This window comes from Emydura macquarii, unplaced genomic scaffold (genome assembly GCF_026122565.2).
Source record: "Emydura macquarii macquarii isolate MOO-44397 ecotype Brisbane River unplaced genomic scaffold, CSIRO-AGI_Emac_v2 contig_212, whole genome shotgun sequence".
Taxonomy (NCBI): domain Eukaryota; kingdom Metazoa; phylum Chordata; order Testudines; family Chelidae; genus Emydura; species Emydura macquarii.
The window spans coordinates 8,405,434-8,426,065 of NW_027130349.1; the positions used below are offsets into that span (position 1 = coordinate 8,405,434).

General features: G+C 40.6%; 1 protein-coding gene across 2 annotated transcripts in view; it reads right to left on the reverse strand.

Moving 5' to 3' along the window:
* DLGAP1 (DLG associated protein 1) overlaps window positions 1-20,632 on the reverse strand; it is a 571,137-nt gene that overhangs the window by 92,035 nt on the left and 458,470 nt on the right. The gene's annotated exons all lie outside the window — the stretch shown is intronic.

A 20,632-nucleotide genomic window follows, 5' to 3' on the forward strand; every position in this document is an offset into this window, starting at 1 on the left:
AGTATTTATTTATACTCATGCTAAGGAATGCTGCATATCTACTCTACATGCTGCCGTAATGATTTAGCAGTGTATACGTACTATATCTTTCCAATTCTTTGGTCACTATGGCACGCTTCCCTTCATACATACTCCTCACATTCCATGTGCCTACCCTGATAATTCACTGATGACGGTTCAGGTCTTAATTTCAGAAAATAAGTACAAGGGAATATTTAGTTAATTTGAGATTTATTTCATATTGACAGGTGAACCCAAGTCACAAAGTTGAATGTGAACTTCCCCAAAGTTCAAGGGTGTTTGTGGGTGGTGTTTAGGTTCAAGCTATTCTAGAGAGAAACCCAACTGTGAAGATCCAGATCTGATCTTTGCCTAAGGTTCAAAGGAATTTGGATCTACTGCACTGCTGCACTTGTCTCTAATCATCATAACAGTGAATAGTACACTGATCATACACAGACTTGTATACCAAGGACTGCAACCCGAGCATAACAACAGTGATGTGCAGCACTGATAAACACTCACAACCATACAAACCTGCCTAGCATAAGGGAATTAGGCCATATTATTTCTTGCAAGAGGAGAGGAATATAAAAATTAGGTCCTCTGATGCCATTTCAAATGTTCACAATAATGAGCAAAATTAATGGCCCGAGGAGAGGGCATCTTGCTCATTAAGAAATCCACTGCACTGCAAGTAAACTTGGCAAATATTAGTTTCTTTACAGCCGTTCCAACACGAATTCTCTAAGTGTGCACTAATTAAGTCATCTGAATTTTCTCGAGTGCAAATGTTCATTTTGCAAAAAAAGGCAAGTCAAGGAAGATCATTTACATTTAAGAAATAAAGCTAACTTACCAAACATAGGCATCCTAGGCATGCACACACATAGTTGTATGTACAAAATGAGCAAGAAGTAGAGAGACTTTTAATGCACATATTACCTGTGTGAATGTTATACAAATACAGGGCCTCCAATTTCTTCCCCTCCCCACCGCCAAAATCCTAAACAAGAAGACGTTAAATGTTGTGACATTAAGTATCTTGATTATTTGTATGCAGTTACCATTTTTATATTCTAAAATTCAGTCACAAATATATCTTTGTAGCTATTAAAAATCAGTTTCAATCTGGTGATTGGAATTATTGAAAGCCAGGAGGCTAAAAAACTGGTGTTTTGAACCAGTCATATTTGAGATGCTGTACAAAGCTTCTCATGTTGTTAAGTAAGCATACCTCAAAACCAAATCAAAACATCCTTCCCTTCCAGTTCTGGCCTTATCTGGGCAAAGAGTACCAACTCTTGCTGTTTGCTAAATATTAATAATTAATAAAATAAATATGTCACCAAACATTTTATGTAGTGTATATTTTTTTAAAGGATAAATTTTGTATTGTAACACACTTTGCCAGTTTCCCCATCTGTAAAATGGGGATAATGAAACTTATCTTTGTAACATGCTTTGAGATCTATTGGTGGAAAGCATTATATAAGAGCTATTATTTTTATTAATTATTATTATTGTTTCATAATTTATCTGTCTTCTGAAATATAGTAAGGAGATGGAATGGAAAGGGATTAGAACAGAAGCCAAAGTGAACCTGCTGCATATAAGTCACTAAATGAGGAAGAGGAATCTTAACATATACAAATAAAAAGTCTAGTGGTATCAACATTTACTAGACTGTAAGCCAGGATGTTCAAATTAAAGCTCTGATTCACTTTCCGTCTCAGCTTCCTCATCTGTGAAAAGGTGCTAATAATACTCATTTAACTAGTTCACAGAATTCTTTCAAGGATTAATTTGTTTGTAAAGTACAGTAGAACCTCAAAGATATGAACACCTCGGGAACGGAGGTTGGTCATAACTCTGAAATGTTCGTAACTCTGAACAAAACGTTATGGTACAGTACCCTGCAGTCAGTGTCTTCCACCTGTAACTGGGAGAGATCTGTGCAAAGGTAGCACTGCCTGGTTTGCAAGCTGCTCCCTGCCCTATTCCTGTTTCTTGCCTTTGAGCTGAACTGGGGAAGCCTGCCCTGCATACTTGGCACTACAAGCCCCAGCCCTAAGATGCCTTTCCCCAGGGCTCGCCCTGCTCTGTGCACTGCCTGCTGAGCTCCAGAGGCAGCATGTGGCAAGGGGCTGGCACCAGCCTGTTGCCAGCACTCCTCCTTCCCCTGCCCCTTGCACTCCCAGAGCTGTAGCCACGGCCCAGGAATGCAGACACGGGCAAAGCTTGGGCCACATAAGTGCACAGACTGTGTCCCTTTAAAACTCCTCCAGAGCAGTCTCTGGCTCCCACTCCAGGCCAGGATTTGGCTGCAACAGCAGCAGCTCTCAGCAGCTGGGTCCTGACCCTGTAAACTTGCCCCCCTCCTGAGGGGGAGGAAGGGTGCTTCTGCTCTGCACGCTCCAGTCAGGCTGCCTTGGGCTGGCAGCAGGGGCTCACAGCAGTGCCCGTGAACCTCAGCGTCTTCATCTTCTACCTGTAAGTGGCTGCCCCTCACGTGGCAAGTGGGACAGGAAACCCAGATGTGCCGACCTTTAAGATGCAATACAGGCACAGTATAGTATAGTATTTGCTTCCACTCTTCTTTCCCCCTCCCCTGCCTGATTGCTTACTTCCAGTTTCACATGGTGTTCAGTTGACTGGTCAGTTTGTAACTCTGTTGTTCGTATTTTTGAGGTTCTACTGTACCTTAGAGATGAAAAGTGCCATGTAAATGTTGAGTATGATCATTATGAGTTATTAGTTTTAAAAATTCTGGATAAAATCATATTAATGTAAAGAAAGGAAAGGAATTTAAAACTTCAAATACTAAGAACTGAATCCAGCAGGGAATGATAATATGTGATTAGGAAAAAATGTGGTTGTTTTATCTTCGTACTGAAAGGAAAGTGAAGGTTTCAGGAAGTGCCATGTCATGTTCACTGACAATTGTTGATATTCTTCACAGATTTTCCATTGGAGAGGTCCATTCTAAGGATGGTTTATGCAGCAATTGTTCAAATTTAAGTCAATCACATATTCAGCTCTTTTTTGAAGTAGGTATGTACAGTGTAACCTTAACTTGATAAAAGAGTGATGTATGGATAAGGAACAGGAAGACAGAATTAATAAAAATTTTTGTAGCTAAACATGTTTTTAAAAACAGCAATTATAATATATGCGCTGGTACAGCCACACAAATGGCTGCCTCATGTTGTATTCATATCAGAGATCCCACTGGCTCTTAGCTTTGCAGATCACTATTACTGGAAAGAAAACTATAAATCTTTTATTTTTATTTATTTTTTTAAATGAAAAATATTAACTCTACCTGAAAAATCATAGCAAAGCAAAATGATACATGGCAAGTATAATAGCCTTCTGAATATATTAAAACTAATCCAAACACAAATCAATGCTTCAGCCCTGGGTAGGGTATACAGAAAGCACAATTTGCTTGTTACTGTTTCACCAACAGGTTGGTAGAACACCAAACAACAAGAAAATTAAAAGCCTTATAAATTCTGGGCCAGATCATCAGCTACTGTCTTAACAGAGCCATGCCAATTTACACCTGTTAGGGCGCGCAAGACTTTGTAACGCGAAATCAGTATAGTTTGACAAGAGCAAGGCCCTAAAAGCAATGCTAAGCCAGAAAAGCAGGAGTTAAGACCTCTCAGGAGCAAAACCCAGACGCTGCCCTCTGCCCGACCTTAGGCCAGAGGAGGAAGTGCCTTGGGGTCTGGAGCATCCTAAGACGACCACAGACATTTGCTAATGCTTAATAAGCTAAAAGGTTCCTATTTTAGTAATAATAAAGGAGAAGTAAGACTATGGCTAAGTTCTCTTTGAAGTAAACAACTAACGTCACCTTATTCCAGAAGGTCCCTAGCTAACTACCAATAGACTAATAGCAACTAAGTGTTAAGGCCCAATCCCTACTGGGATTGAGATATACGTCATGTATTACTGGGTAAGGCTTGCTGCAAGGTGAGGGGGGAAAAGGGGTATATCAGTCCCCCGAGAGCCTCCCCAAGCGGAGACTCCCCGAGACTCCGTGGAAGCCACAGCGGATGCCTCGGCCAGGACGGTTCCCGTACGTCACCCACTTATCAGAACGAAGTATGGGTCTCCCTCGTTCTTGGTGATAAGCGTCCCTGCACACGCTTAAATAAGGCTAGCTTTCTTACATCGATGGGCCCCCAGGAGTATATCGCTGTAGGTATCCTCTTGGCAGGTCTCTTCCTTGCTTAAGGTTCACTTCTCTGTTCACTAACTGCAGCTGCTGCTGCGGTTGCTCAGCTTATGATAATAATAAGTCCTGTGCCTATAAGTTGCTACTTTATATCCTTGTGGTTAATTGTACTTTCATTGTACTTTTCATCTTAAGGCTTGTGCCGGAGCTGCAGTTCCTGTATGGTACAGGACTCCCACTCCTGTCTGTCTTTCTTATGCTATCTTAGGTAATAAATAAGCACTTTTGACATCCTTTTGCCAGTGAGCTCCATTCCGCCACCGAAATAAAAATACCGAACACTACAACACCAGTTGATAGTCTGGGTCCCCTTTACACCCCACTGACACTAGTTGTTTGGTCTTTATTTCTTCTTTCCACTGCATTTTCAGGACTCTGCCCACTTGCCAAATTGGGATTGCAATGCTGTACCCAACAGGAGAATTTGGGCCTTGACCTTTATTGTTCCTAATCTCAGCAAAACTTCCTATTAAAAGGTTATGTTAACCAGACAGCTGCTGATACAATGAGCATGATGCTGCTTTGTGAGAATTAACACAATTCTCCCCCACTTCCCAAAAAAGACAGTCAAAGTTCATGCACACTACATTGAGAACACCACATGGTTATGACACATTCCATCCCATTTGACACATTTGGTTCTTCTCTACAGTAGTCTGCAACGCTAAGAGCCAGTGGGATCTCTGATATGAATAGAACATGAGGGCAGCCATTTGTGTGGCTGCACCAGCGCATATATTGTAATTTACTTTTGAAAGACAATCTCAAATAAATAGGACCACAAACTACCTTACAAGAAGGACAATGGGGAAATGAAATATGCAGAGAGTAATCTTCTTTGCAGCAGTTGCACTAAGACAGTATGTTCTGAGGTATTCCAGGTCCTCCTCTACTCTCAGTCCCTTGCAGGAGAAGTAGGGTAGATTTGGGTTTGATTTGAGCCCACCAATATTACTCTTTCAGAATCCCATTGACTTCTGTGGGCATTGGTTCAGGAGTGCATAACTGAGCCTGGAATGAAAAGATTTATGCATGTGCCTAACTTTATGCACTACTACCCACAGGGGCCTTGGAGCTGTACTAGAGCCTATTGGTCTCTAGGTGGAGTTTAAGATAGGTTATGACCTATGAAGTCCTAACTGATCTAGACCAGTCTATCTGAGGATCACATCTCTCCCCTACCTTACCACACAGCTGAAGTCAGCAGGCATGCTCTACCTGGTTGGCAAAGTGAGAGTTTCAGGACTCTGGAATTTGCTTATCACTTTGGTCTGAAACACTGATCTGGTGACCTTCCAGGCACGTTGCAAAAGACAACTGTTTGACAAGATTTTTGGAGAAGGCTGACAACATGCTTCCTAGAGGAAGGATTGGAAAAGAGATTTTTTGGTGGCTGGCTGACTGAATTCCCCTTGAAATGATTATTTTAATGCTGCTGAGATTTAATTATATTTCTAATGATGGCACCCAGAGCCTTGGACAGTCATCTTTTTAGTTATTAATTAAATTAAAATACAAAAAAAATAAATAATAGAATAGTGGGTCAATAAATAAATTTTTATACATTGCACATTGTTTAGTGTTGCATTACATTATATTATTAGAAATACGTGATGTAGTGGGGGTTGGAAGGTTTCATCAACATGCATCTGGGATGGTTGTGTTACTCATGTGCCTTAGTTACCAGAAGACCAGTTGGGCAGGGTTCAGACTTTAATAAAAATCAAAATTAATACATGTAAAACCCTTCCAAAAGTGACCTAAGTTAATGTTTCTATGCCTAAAGTTGACAACTTCAAGTTCAATGTCTTGTAGGGTTAGAAAGAACAAGATGCTAAATGTCTTGTAGGGTTAGAAGGAACAAGGTGCTAAGACCCATTAGGAAGCTGGTAATCTTTCTTTTCCAGGAATATAAAACTCCAGTTTCTGGACCTGCAGCGTAGTAAGATATCAGATTTTAAAGCAATGACATCTTAACATATAGAAGAGCTGTCACTGTCTGTCATAGGCCTCAGTCAGAGATAGTATTTTGAGGAAGAATTTTTCCACATTTGGGGGAGAAGGAGGAAACACTTTTGGGACACATTAATGAAAAAATTGGCAACTGTTTGAAGTTGCTCAGATGTCTGGAATATTAAAATAAGAATATTTCTCTTAACCATTTATTCCAATCTAATCCCCTTTTCTTTAACTTCTGTTTTTTATACTTGTTTACAAGACACTTTAATGCATCTGTGTGACACTAATGGTTATACCCCGAAAGCAAAGCATCAGTGCATTTATCAGTGCTATGTTGCTCTAACACCCTTCACTTTCATTTGCCAATATATCTTTAATATATTTGTTTTCTTTTTATTTGCAGCTTTATGTTATGATCAATTACTTCTGAGACACACTGTAGACCCTTACATATTGCATAGCTAGCCTTATAGAAGTATTTTACATCTGATGTTACTGCCTAGGCTGTGTGCTCTGAAAGTGTTCAAAAGCTGGGTGAAATATTTTGTAAGAGCAGAATTGCTAATAGAGGACCCCTAGTGGTGCTGATCTCTCTTTTCATCTTCTGTCTGTACTGGAATACAGTGGGACTGCTAAAAAGACTAGGAATGAAAAGAGTATTGCTCCTTAGGAGAATGACCTATCAGAAAAACATTTACAGTTAATTCTAGGTGGAAAAATACACACATTTAGGCTGCAACCCAAACTGAATTTGCAAAGTAACTGTCAAAGGTCTGAATATTAAGTATCAGCGTACATATGTGTGTATATACATGCCCCCCCCAATATCTGTCTATCCATCTAATATAATTATCCATCTAATATACATTAAAAACAATTAAAAGAACATTATTAATTATTCAAAATCAAGTACTAAAAATTTAGGAAAATCCAAACCTTACAACTTAATCACCCCCTTGTGCACACGTATTATGATGCAGCCTTTAACTATTTTTTCCACTGGACTCCTACCTCATTTAGGGCACAGGATGGACGATTCTCACTTAATAAGCAGCTGTTCAATATTTTGTTTACACTGTTCAATGTGTGGCTCCAGGCTTTATTTATTGCACAGAATTTAAACCTTTCTTTGAAGACAGAATTATTAACTTCCTCAGTGGCTTTTCTATGGTTGCTCATCATTATAATATATGAGTGCTTCACAAACATTAATTTATTTTTCACAACACCTCTGTGAAATAAAGGACGGTATTTCCCCTCATTTTACAGATGAAGAACTAAGGCACAGAGACATTAAGATCAAAAGTACCACTAATTTGGGTGCCCAATTTGAAATGCCGAGGATCTGATTTTTCAGAATATTTAGCATTATATAAGAGTGTATGTGTTCCAAGTACTGCACCCATTGATGTCAGTTGCAGCTCTGAATGCTGAGCTCTTCAGCAAATCAGATTGAAGAGTCTCAAGTCAGGCACCTGTAAAATGAGGAACACAGAATAGTAACCATCTAAGAAATAGTTTGGTTTAAGTGACATGCCTGGTATCATACAGGAACTCTGAGGTAGAGGCAGGGATAGAATTAGTTCTGTGAAAATAACCAATTATTTGGTTTGCAGGATGCTCCAAAAAATAAAAATAAAATGGGTACAGGTCAACTGAAACAGAAATTTTTCTGAATTTGTGGTGAATTAAAAAAAATGAAAAAAAAAATTATTTTTGGGTTGAACTAAATACTTGCTTTGACCTGAAATGTTCAGGTTTTGTTAGTGTTTTTTAAAACATTTTTGCATTTTTAAATATAAATATGAAGGAAATCCAAAATGAAACATTGTTTCAATCCCCAAATCAAAATGTTTCATTTAGAAAATGTCGTTTCAACTTTTTCCAATTGTTTCAAGATAAACAATTCAGCAAAACCAACACAAATTCACAAAAGATTTCAGTGTTGCTGAATTTGCTTTTCTTGCCAAAAAAAGTGTCAGCTGAAAAATTATGTGTAGCACTAGACAGAATCCAAGTCTCCCAGGGCAGCATTCAGCTGCCTTAGCCATGAGACCCTCCTTTTTCTTCTGCAGTACCTTGCCTCATTCACTATACACCTTCCAACTTCCACAACATATGAAGCAAGGGTCCTACAGACAACAGCCTCCTTTACTACACCTCTTGATTCATCCCCAGAGCAGTTCCATCCTGGTGCACTGAATGAGGCAGGAGTCCTGTGGGAAAAATAGTATGGGATCATGTAATTAAAGACTGTATCATAATGCATATACACACAAGGGTGCCAGAATAAGGTTCTGATATCTAATTCTGATATTTCCTAACTTCGGAGTGTTTGACTCTGCAAACTTAATAATGTTCTCTTGTAGTTTTTTTGTGTTTCATTTCCTGGTTTTGTAAAAAGCAAACTGAAAAAACAAACAGAAATTACATCCTGTGGCATCACACCAACACCCACATGAGGCATCAGCAGAGTCAGAACTTTTAGATCCATTGCATAGACCTCTGTCACTTGAGCTAATGGAATAACTGATAACAGTAGTAGGTTTTCATCCTCTATACAGACCAGTAGTAGAGGTAGAGGAGAGACACATTTTGCCAGTGGTTTCACAGATATTTGCTTACAGCAGAGGAATGAAGAGACTCAGGAATCCTGGGCTCCATTCCAGGCATTGGAGGGGAGTGTGCTCTAGTGGGCCCAGACTCTTCTGCCCATTTCCCCCAAGCGTAACCCTTTCTGCCCTGTCCTCTCCTTGTCCCAGTCCTGTCTCTCTCCCACCCGACTCCTCATCCCAGTCCCAGTTTCTCCTCACCACTCCCATCTCTCTTTGTCCATTGATCTGTCTCTCTTGTTCCCTTCCCTGCTTTCCCTCCCCATGGGCTTCCAGTCCCAGTCTTCCTCCCAGCACCCTTCTCCAATCCCAGTGGCCCTCTCACTGGCTCCTTTTCCTAATCATTTTGCTCCTCATTCAATAACATTTGCTCCTGCACCCTGGTTCCCTGTCAGATCTATCTCCTCTTGCTCTGGACTTCCATCTCACTGGTTGCCAGTCCCATCTCCTTTCTCACCCCTCTCCAGTCTCCCCAAATCTCCAGTCACAACCTCCCCCTCCCATTGGCTTCCAGTGCCAGTCTTCTTGCCTAACCAGTCCCAGTCTCAGCCCCAATTTCTCTCCACCCCTACTCCCAGGCCCAGTTTCCCTCTCTTCCCTGAAAGTCTCCAGTCCCAATTTCTTCACCCCCAAGCTCCTTGTCCCAATCTACTCCCCTAAACACCTCATGTGCAGCTCTTGTCCCACCTGTATTAGAATCAGGCAGCCTTCCCCTTCTCAGTGTTAGCAGAGGGGACATGGACAGCACAGGAGAGACAAGCTCCCTGCATTCAGTTCTAGTGCCCCAGCCTACACCAACAGTTGCTCAGAATCAGGCGGGAGCAGGCCCAGTGCAGGCAGAATCTTTGGGGAACTTAGCTGTGAAGTTCTAACAAGTTTCTACTGAGTATGCATGAACTGTAATTATTTACAGGCTTAAAAGTTCACCAAATTTGGGGCGGGGAGGCAGCGGATTTTCTTGGGGACATCGAAAGACATATTCTTTATACAAAGGCCTCCATTTCATCAAATTTCAAGTCCCTGCTCCAAAGCATAGGGAGTCAGAGCTTTTCAAAGACAAGTTCACTAGAGTTTTTTAACATGGGCAAAACAATGTATTTTTTCTCAAACTTCATTCTTGGAAATGGCTGAACCATCTGAGCTAAAATTAAAAAAAAAAAAAAAAAAATCAGCCTGAGACAGATGGAAGATTTGACATGGAAGATTTGAACCTGATGGGTACATTTTGGCAAAGTTACAAGCAACTGATGGGAAGTGTCAGGCATATAATGGGAGGTGTCAGGCAACCTTAGTAACTGGTGGTGCCAGCAGCTTCACCTACAATACACACAGAAATGTTGGGGACTAAAAAATTGTTAATTAAAAACTCTCTTATGTATAGGTGTATTATTCTCCTGGATCAAAGAGGTTAATAAAAGAAAAACAGCTTTACACACTACTGGGTGAAGAAATCCAACACCTTCTCTTTTTTCCTTTTGTAACTCACCTAAAGAAACATCTATTGTTTTTGTTTCCTTGACTGCTTTTAGGTGACCTCTTTGCTTTAGGTGAAAGATGTTCCTCTCCTTAGTTATTTCTTTGGGTTGCCATAGCCTTTGAAAGTCAGAGTTTTCCAAAAATTCTATTTTATCTTCCTTTTTTCTTGATTTGAACATAAAATAAATATTAACAGCATCTGATCCTATAATCTGAAAATAACAGCATGGCTTCTGCAAACTACTGGATTTAGTGCCAAACTCTAATTTATAAACTATATTGGAATATTTCATAATATTCTGTAAATAGACAATACAACATATTTCAGACTGATGCCTCAATTTTAATTCTTTAATAAATTTGTTTCCTAAATAAGATTAAAATATAGTTCACTATATTAGATTTTTGCCCCCTCTAACAGCTCCCCAGAACAAAATATGAGGGGGCAGATTATTGGGAAAACATCTAGCTAATAAAGTACTCGTTCCCTAGGAAAGAGAAATTCTTCAATAATTCTGTAAATCCAGTCATAAGCAATCAATTCTACTGAAATCTACATAATCAAAATCTGCCCAATACATACTTTCATCTAGGTCATCAGGGAAATACTGTACTCCCTACTTAGCAGTCTTAATCTGCGTATAGCTCTAAAAAGGAAGAGAAATTGATTTAATACGACTGCTGTGTGCAACTGATATTCTCAGAGCGGCAGAAATTAGTGAGAGGTCTAGCTCAAAACCCTAGACAAGTCCACCTAAAACATTATGAACAGATCAATGACAGCTTGAAGAGCACACAATGAGAAATGTACACGAGAAAAAGGCAATGAACAGAGAAGTAATCAGTTTACAGTGTAGTCCTTTTGAAAATTTCCTGCATTAAAGTATTCCAGTTAGATGAAACGTGTTACTGATTACAGTAGAACCTCAGAGTTACAAACACCAGAGTTACAAAATACAGAACAGTACTGTGTTAAATGTAAATGACTAAAAAATTAAGGGAAAGGTATTTTAAAAGTTGACAAGGAAAGGAAACTGTTTCTGTGCTTATTTAATTTAAATTAAGATGGCGAAAAGCAGCCTTTTTCTTCTACATGGTAAAGTTTCAAAGCCGTATTAAGTCAACGTTCAATTGTAAACTTTTGAAAGAATAACCATAACATTTTGTTCAGAGTTACGAACAACCTCCATTCCCAAAGTGTTTGTAACTCTGAGGTTCTACTGAATATAAAGCAGCAGCTGCAAAATGTAAAACTAACATTGCATTTAACATGAACTTTATCAATACCCCTTTATACTGCATACATTGTACATTATATAAGTACATTGTATGCTATGTACATCGCGGAAGCACACATTACTTATTTACACACTGTCAATCACCAATTTTAGCTAGGTTTTCCACTGCATGTTTTCATGAAGATACTTTTTAACGTTAGAGTTTGTAAAACCACTTATAAATATACTTAATTTTTGGATTTAACCTACCAAAATGAATTCATCCAAAGAAATACCCCTCAGATTAAAAGCTGGATAACTAAAATACTTTAAAAAAAAAAAAAATCAAATGATACCAGAAGTACACTGGAGATCCTGATCAACAGAACGTTGACTCATTACAATTCCTAGTCAGTGGCCAGATGAGTGCATACCCTCAAAGATGAAGGCCATGGTCGACAACTCTGCTCCTTTGGCAAAATGGAACTCTGTACAATAAGGGTAAACGGCTCATCTTTGAGGGAGAAAAAAGTTTCTTGGAGGACAGCCTGAGATAATGGAATGAATTCACCCAGGAACTAAGGACCATCACAAACCTCAGCACCTTCCTCTCTAAGTGCACTGCGCATTTCTTTGATCTTGCCTTCTCTAACACAAATATATAGGTCTGTTAAAAACAAACATACACAAAAACAAAACCACCCTACCAAAACAAAACACTCCAATGCGCACACTTCTCCCCCTGGAGATAGATTGAGAGAACACATACCATATGACAGACATTAGTCACATCGTTTAACACATTACTGAGGTTCAGATACCGCAGTGATGAACATGGTTATACGAATCTAATGTAGGATAGAACAGAAAGATCCATTATCTCAGAAAAACATATAATCCTAGTTTACAGAGCTGTGGGAGTCAATATGTACTACTCCTTTGAGAGAAGCTGGGGCAGACAGCAAACAGTTTGCTTTCTGCTTTGTTCTCTATATGGGGAGCAATTTTTGGAACAGAGTAACTTCCTGGCATTGATACATGGGCTGAGATATCTGCAAGAAGGAATGACCTGCATGCTCTTTGTGGCTACTCTCTTCCAAGATTGTAAATAAGAGTTACACTTAGGCTACATCTACTCTACGAGCGAGGGAATTGATTCCCCTGCTGGTGTACACATACTTGCACTAGCTCTCATCGAGCTAGCATGAGTATAAAGAGCAGTATAGACACGGTAGCACAGGTTATTGCGCTGGAGGAACCTCTGAGCCATGCCAAGTATGAGCCCATCTGAAACTGGTGGGTGTGTACTCAACATGATTCGGCTGTGTCTCCACTGCCACTAGCCATGCCTCTGCAGTTACACTGCTATTTATACTCATGCTAGCTCGATGAGAGTTAGCACAAGTATGTGTACACCAGCAGGGGAATCACACCTCTAACTTTTAGTGTAGACATATCCTCAGACTATACATAGACTCTGCATCACTCATTTGTCTTACTGGGAAGCCAACCTGCAAGGCCAGAGAACCCTACCATTTGGCAGAAAGAGGACACTAAAATATCGACTGTGAGAACTGATTTCAGAAGAGTGGGATTTTGTTTATTGTGGTAGTACTCCTATAGTTATGGATTTTGCAGTTGCCTCTACAATTTTGCAGTTGCCTTCTATGATCTGAACTTTTTGGCTGGGACTTCTCTCTACATCAATTTAAAGGTAGATGCAAAGTGGAATACATTGGCTCCAGGAATGTAAAAATCCAGAGGACAACTTCCTCACAATTTTGTCAAGAAAGAACAAAAATGATAAACCAGCTAAAAATTAATATGATAGAAACACAATAACTATACACAAGAAAATAATAATTGCATAATAATAAATTCTTGTATCTGTACAATTCTTTCCCAGAACTGGAAGTAGGAGTGCATCTATTAAAATATTTTATCATTTTAATTTTAGACCAACTCCACTCATTGGAACGATCTAACCTCAACACTTACCGTATCTGTGAAATTCTGAATTGTATCTTGGCTACGGCAAACCCAAGCTTCTTATTCAACTATGCATCACAGCATGTGATACACTCTTTACACTGGTGCTAACATTGGCAGTGCTTGTCTGATTTGGTTTTGATTTCACAGATATCCTCTCAGATTTCACAGAGGTTAAAAAGACATGAAACAATAGCATTCACTTCGGCTATTTCAGAAGGATAATCTGGGTCCCCTTTATTTCAACGACAAATCCATTCCATCTACTAGAGACACTGCTGCCTTTAGCACTTAGTGGAGATTATTACTATATTCACAATATATGTACAACAGAAAAAGGGGAGTTAACTCAGGACTTTTCAGATCATCAGCATTGTGCATAATTCATAGGTATCCCTGAATATGACTCAATCCATACATTAAAAAATTAGACAGTTTTATTTACTTTAAATAGAGTTGACAGATGTGTACTTCTGTTCTGACCTGGAACCTTGTGATGAGTTTTGACAAATAATGAAATTCCCATCAGGCAATCAAAAGAGATGAGACAAATCCACCTTAGCACTTCTTTATACAACTACAAAAGCACTTCCATCCCATGCTGCACAGGTTTGAAATGTAACACAGCTTCTATTTTTCCAATACCAACTACCTTATTCTCATATATTATAATCTACCAGTTGAAAGAATGCAAAAGATATAATTATACTGTATTTATAAAAACTTGCTCAAAAATGGATTTAAATGAAAGGCAAATCATAAATTATTTCCCTTTCAGGCCACCATATTAAAATAATCTGACAGAAAACCCTAAGCACTGTGACAAATTAGGATAGTGCTTGACCAGTTAAAATTGTGGAGTGGACTTCTGGAGTTTCACTAATAAAACACTAACCCTATACTTATGTGTGTCTGTTACTTACTTACACAAGACACTGCTACCTTATGACTGAGAATAAAACCCTCGGAATGTAATCCAATACAGTACTGCCTGCCTCAGTCTGAAGCAGCACAAAAGGAGGTAATAGCTCTAAGGAGATTGATCTGCTCATTTATAGAAATGGTATTGATCCTGAAGCTGAATAACAATGCTGTGAGTGGAGTGTCAACAGTGTTAATTATGTCACTACCAATCAATTTAGTGACACATTCAACTACATGAAAATTGTGGGAAAGGTGGGCACTGCTTTTTTCCCCTTACAATCTGACACTAGTTTCCATTAATGACTGTTCAATGTGTTGACTTTGGTCATATATGGCTTGGGCCTTGCTGTCTATCAGTTTTCTCCTCATATGCCGCCAGATAGCTGAGGCCAACTGAATCAACCGAGCTATCAATGGTCTCTATTTTAAATGCCTGGGCTTCTCAGTGGAGAGCATTAGTTTCTGGAAATCAGAGACCACTATGTAACCTTTCAGATTAGCAACATGAAACAGAGTCAAAGGAAAACAAAACCAGATCGAGACGCTACTAGGAGGGGACTTGCAGGTCTGAAAATCTTTTAAATTAGACTAAGACTGATAATATTTTTAACCAAGCTTTTCAATTAGTACCATTCCTTCCATGAAATGCCATCTGTACTGTCAAATTCCTTTTCTATGTCTCTGATTTTGGAGGCTGCAAGTGTGACATCATAGTTCCTGATTGGATGAGTGATACTAGCTGCAATACTAGTGTTAAACAGACCAAACAATCTGAGATTAATATGAAGTAGAGTGGCCTGTTTCACAATATTATTTCTAGTACTAAATGAAAACACTAAAAAAGAGAGGAAAAAAAAAATCTCATTTACTAGCTGATTTCCTGAAAACTCACCAGTAGGTGGAATTCTGACATTAGAAGTAGTGCTCTCTCCTCCATTATATGGCTGAATACCCCTTACTTCCCCTATCCTTTGTCTGCTACCACCCTATGACCACACAATTTTGAGTGGTGGGACCGTGACCCTGGCAGAGTGGTTTCTGGATTATCCAACAAGAAATTTGCCAGCTGCATGACATTTTAATCATGTTTGTTGTGTATTCTTCTTAAAGATACATTTCCCAACCCTGTGCACTGCTGCATGTATAGCTTCATTTTTGTAGAAATAAAATAGTATTGAAGGCGCAATTCTGAGAAGCTTGCTGTACAACAAAGCAGCAAAATTCATATGTAAGCACAATTTAGAGGCTTTCTAAAAAGGGCTGTTATGGCTTTGGTGGGGTTGGGGAAGAGCTTCTAAATCCTATAAATTTTCCCAAATAGCCAGCAAAACCAGCCACCTCTGATAGCCAAACTCCCCATCACATGCCTTCTGTTACCTAGCAGCTCTGTGTTCTTGGGGAACCAGGGCGCAAAACCCCAACTCTCTCTCTCTCTGGCTCATCTGAATTACCTCCCCACCATCCCATGCTTGAACCAGAAACCAAAGACATTTCAATATGAAAAGGCAGGAGACACAACTGAAACTCTCCCATCAAGGGTGAGACAACTCTCCATGCCTCATAAGCATCTCAGTTAGCACATGAATGGAGAACAGAAGTCTCATCTACATCGAAGATGGAACACGCGCTGAACTCTGGGATTGCTGAAGCAGGGAACGCACTGAACTCTGGGATTACTGAAGCAGGGAAGCACTGCATGTTGGGAAATCTCTGCTCTCGATGTAAATGAACTCACACTTGTACACATCCAGCTCCACAGTTATCAGACCATTCTAGTTACTGATATGCAAAACACTGAAACCTGGTTGCATTGTGAGCCCTCTCTCAAGAAAAGACGCCCTTCCAGGAATGATCAACTCCTTTTGTGCAGACATTGTTTATCCATAAACAAACCTGGCATCTACAAATCCCCTATCAAAGCTCAAACCTCTGTTCTGATGCTTGGATCCAAACTCTGCATCAGTTCCAATGTAACCTGTCTTCTCTTCCTGACTGATCGTGTTGCGGGCTCTGCCAGGCTCAAAGCCCTCCAGACCCTGAACTGACAAGCCTCTACTGGGAACCTCTGAACAGCATGGAGTGGTGAGATCAACCCCCCCGCCTTCTTCCCCCAACACAACTTGTCTCTCCCCCTCTCTCTCAGTCCAGGTATAACTTTCTACTTTTGTAATCAAACCTGGGATAGCTTTCTCCAATACCCCCAACTGTAACTGTGTAGTACTGTGAGTGTTTGATTGTTTTTCTCTCCTTGTATGGTATTACTATTAGTCTCATAAGTTTTATATACCTAGCAATAAAATAACTGTTCTAATCAAGCTGGTTGCCATTTTTTCTCTCTCTCTCTCTCCAAACTTTATTTTATTCCTTTGTGTCTTTGGTCCCTATCTTGCTCTGTAGTAACGCTTCTCTTACCTAAGTCAAAGATCTCTGGAGGGCCCAAAAATCCTATGGGGTTTGCTCATCAAGGGGGTTACTGCTAGAATAATTGTGGTGCAAAGGGGCATATGAAGGGGACAGCCAGGAAGTGCTACTCTGCCTAGCCTATGGGGTCCGGGGCAAATGTGGGTGCAGCTCAAGTGCTGTTTGACCCAGCCTGATTGAGTCCAAGGGGCAATTAAGGGGAGTAGCCAAAAAGGTGCTGTTTGGACCCAGCCTGCTCTATTCTGGTGCGTTGCAAAGGGGCATATAAGGGTAGCCACTGAGAGTGTGGTGTCACCCAGCCTGCTGAGTTCAGGGACATATAATGGGTCAGCTGACAGTGCTGATAGCCCGGTCTGCTCAGACGCACTCAGTTAATCTGAAGTGTGTGTGTGTATCTGTGAGGGGTTTATTTGAATCAGGTGCTGGAGGAACCCAGCCCTGAAAACCTTAGGTCCTGCAGGATAGCTCCACTGGGAGGGGGCTTGTAGCCATATGAGCACACAAGTAACACAAGCAGTACATTAGTAGAATCACACCCCTAGGATCCCACCCCTAGAATCACACCCCCCTTCCAGGAAGGTAATCCTAATAAATGAGCATACCCCAAGGTGAAGAGCAAATCTAGTAACACTTCAGACAGCAGAGGTGTTTCTACCAAAAGTGGAAGGTGTGAAAGGTGAGCATCTGGTGCCTTTTAAAAGAAACCAAATTGTTTTGGGGATCTTCAGCCTTGCAGGCAGTCGCCTAGAAGAAGGAAAACTCCAAGTTCAAACCAGGGATGCCATGCTCCTCAAAGTGGATGACCATGCTTGGAAGACAACAACAGTGGATACTAGAGAAGTGATGGACACCACCATAGACAATGACAGAATCATAGAAGATTAGGGTTGGAAGGGACCTCAGGAGGTCATTTAGTCCAACCCCCTGCTCAAAGCAGGACCAACCCCATCTAAATTATCCCTGCCAGGGCTTTGTCAAGCCAGGCCTTAAAAACCTCTAAGGATGGAGATGCCACCACCTCCCTAGGTAACCCATTCCAGTGCTTCACCAGCCTCCTAGTGAAAAAGTTTTTCCTAATATCCAACCTAGACCTTTCCCACTGCAACTTGAGACCATTGCTCCTTGTTCTGTCATCTACTACCACTGAGAACAGTGTAGTTCCATCCTCTCTGGAACCCCCTTTCAGATAGTTAGAGGCTGCTATCAAATCCACCCGCATTCGTCTCTTCTGCAGACTAAACAAGTCTAGTTCCTTCAGCCTCTCTGAATAAATCATGTGCTCCAGCCCCCTAATAATTTTTGTTGCCCTCTGCTGTACTCTTTCCAATTTGTCCACATCCTTTCTGTAGCGAGGGGCCCAAAATGGGACACAATACTCCAAATGAGACCTCACCAGTGCCGAATAGAGGGGAATAATCACTTCCCTCGATCTGCTGGCAATGCTCCTACTAATACAGCCCAATATGCTGTTAGCCTTTTTGGCAATAAGGGCAATGGACATGGATACCACCTGATTTGCAGACTCAGAACCAGATTGACTTTATCATAATGTATTCAGTTCCTATTTATAAAAAGGGGGACCTGGCTCATTAGATATACATATATGAAGTAAATAATCAGACAAGAATCAGTGGAGCAGTGTATGAAACACTATTGTTTTACATTTCATAAAATGAATGCATTGACATTAAACAGCTTTTGCCAGGCTAAATTTCTCCCTAATTTAATCCAATTTCACAAACTCAAAACTTTTCCTGATGAAAACCTGGCTTTTTGTGACTTCTTAATAGTTTGGGGAAGGCTTTGTGCAAATTTAAGTTTTGCAAAATGTTCATTTTTCCCAGCTGCCAATTGCCCCAGTGAAAAGGTTTGCCCCACCCTACTCCACCCATGTATTTCTGCTCAATTGCCAACAAGTAACTATGCCCCAATTTTAGTTTACATGTAAAATGTTTTCCATAACAATACAAATGAGCTAGATATGGCTGACAGCCTGAATTAATTATTTTCTTTGGCTTCTTTTTCTCCTGAAGAAACAGAAGGTCATGCTCCAATGACAACAATACATTTTTCAGGCGAAAAAATGAGTTGTAAAAACTATGCCAGATGATGCCAGCACACCCAGTGTGCTACAACATCAGAAACTGACAAAGTAGTCAAGGCCTCAGGGCCAACTGAAATCATTATCACATTGCCAAGAAGTTAATGTAAGAAACAGGAAAGCTTTTGGTGCACGTTTCTGAAATAGTGATATAGAAATTCTGGATGCCCAGGAAGATAAGAGGATATCTAATACTGTTCTCATGATTAATCCCTTCAGTGATTCATGCCATACAACCAAAACAGTTGTATTTGTATAGTCCAAGAGACACATTGTATGTTCTTGTACATCCACAGAGACTGTCAGTTATTATTACTTACACAGGGCCAGATTCTGGCCTGGAACAAGAAGCTTTAATCCTTCCTTGCGGCTCTGAACAAGATATTGGCCAGAATCCCTACTGGATGTGAAGTCCTTGTTCCCACTCCACGGATGCTAAGTTCCAGAGAGGTGACAGGTGAGGTTGGAGCTAGGGCTTCTCCTAACTTCTGCAATGCTCAGCAGAGTAATTTTTTGCAACCTCTTCAATGGTGGTAAAAGTGAAGGGACATGTAACAATCTGCATTGAACTTTGGAGGATCACAGACTGTAGGAAGAAAGAGCTTGGAAGAGACACCAGGAAGTCAATCTGTGTGTGCATATGGCTAGAATACAGCAGCAGAATCTCTGAAAATAGTTCTCGTAATAAGGAGCCACTTTAGTTTTACAAGCATGGACTCCTTTCTTGTTATTACCCAGCCTGCAGTACATGAAATATGGTGGCAGTGGTCAGGCTAGTGAGACCCATAGCAAGGAACACAGTGTGAACAACAGGAAAACGAAGCAGTACCTAGAACAGAACAAACAAACAGCACAGAGGGACTCAGTCCAGTGAGAATGCTGGATTTCCAGTCAAAAATCCTTGGGAGAAAGAATGAATCGGTATAAAGATCTAAAGAGGAGAAAATGAAGATAACGCTTTTTTTTACTATCTCATAGGGGGGAAAAGACACGAAGTGAGTGGGAGACAGTTGCCAGGAATAATACCTGAAACACTGCAACAGCTGATCAAGGTGTTGATGAATATTGTGACCACAGAAAGAACGAGGCTGTAGAGAGATACTGTATTTTGGTAAATTTTGTGATGAAGCTGAAAAACGTCACAAACCAGTATAAAAAGGATTAAAGAGGGCCTACAGGCACAGCTAGCCTTGCCCTGCTATACTTGCAGCCAATGCCAGGCCTTTGGGGGGAGGGACGACGACAAGGGGCAGGGAGGGGCGAAAGAAAAGGAGATAATTTGGCTCAGTTCAGGGCTGACTGGAGAAGAGACAGGAGCTGGCTGCCTCTCTGCATGAGGGGAAAATCACTAGAGCCTGGCAGTCGGGAAGAAGCACGGTGTCCCTGACAGAGGAGCATTCAGCAGTAAGTGAGCAATGTGAGTTAACTAGAGAGACAATGTGGGGTTAGGCCAACCAATCTTACAGCCACCCCGCCCAGAGGGACCTGAGGCTGCAGGAGGGTGCCACTAAAGGTCCACATGGGGGAGCTACTTGAGTTGATCCTTTATAGACTGTTTGAAATATAGAGGCCACACCCCAAATTGAAAAGACAGAGGTAGAAGTATTCCAGGACAGTGGATTTAAACTCTCTGCAGTTGTTGCTTCACACCGGGCTCTAGGCTGGGATCCAGTCGAGAGAGAGA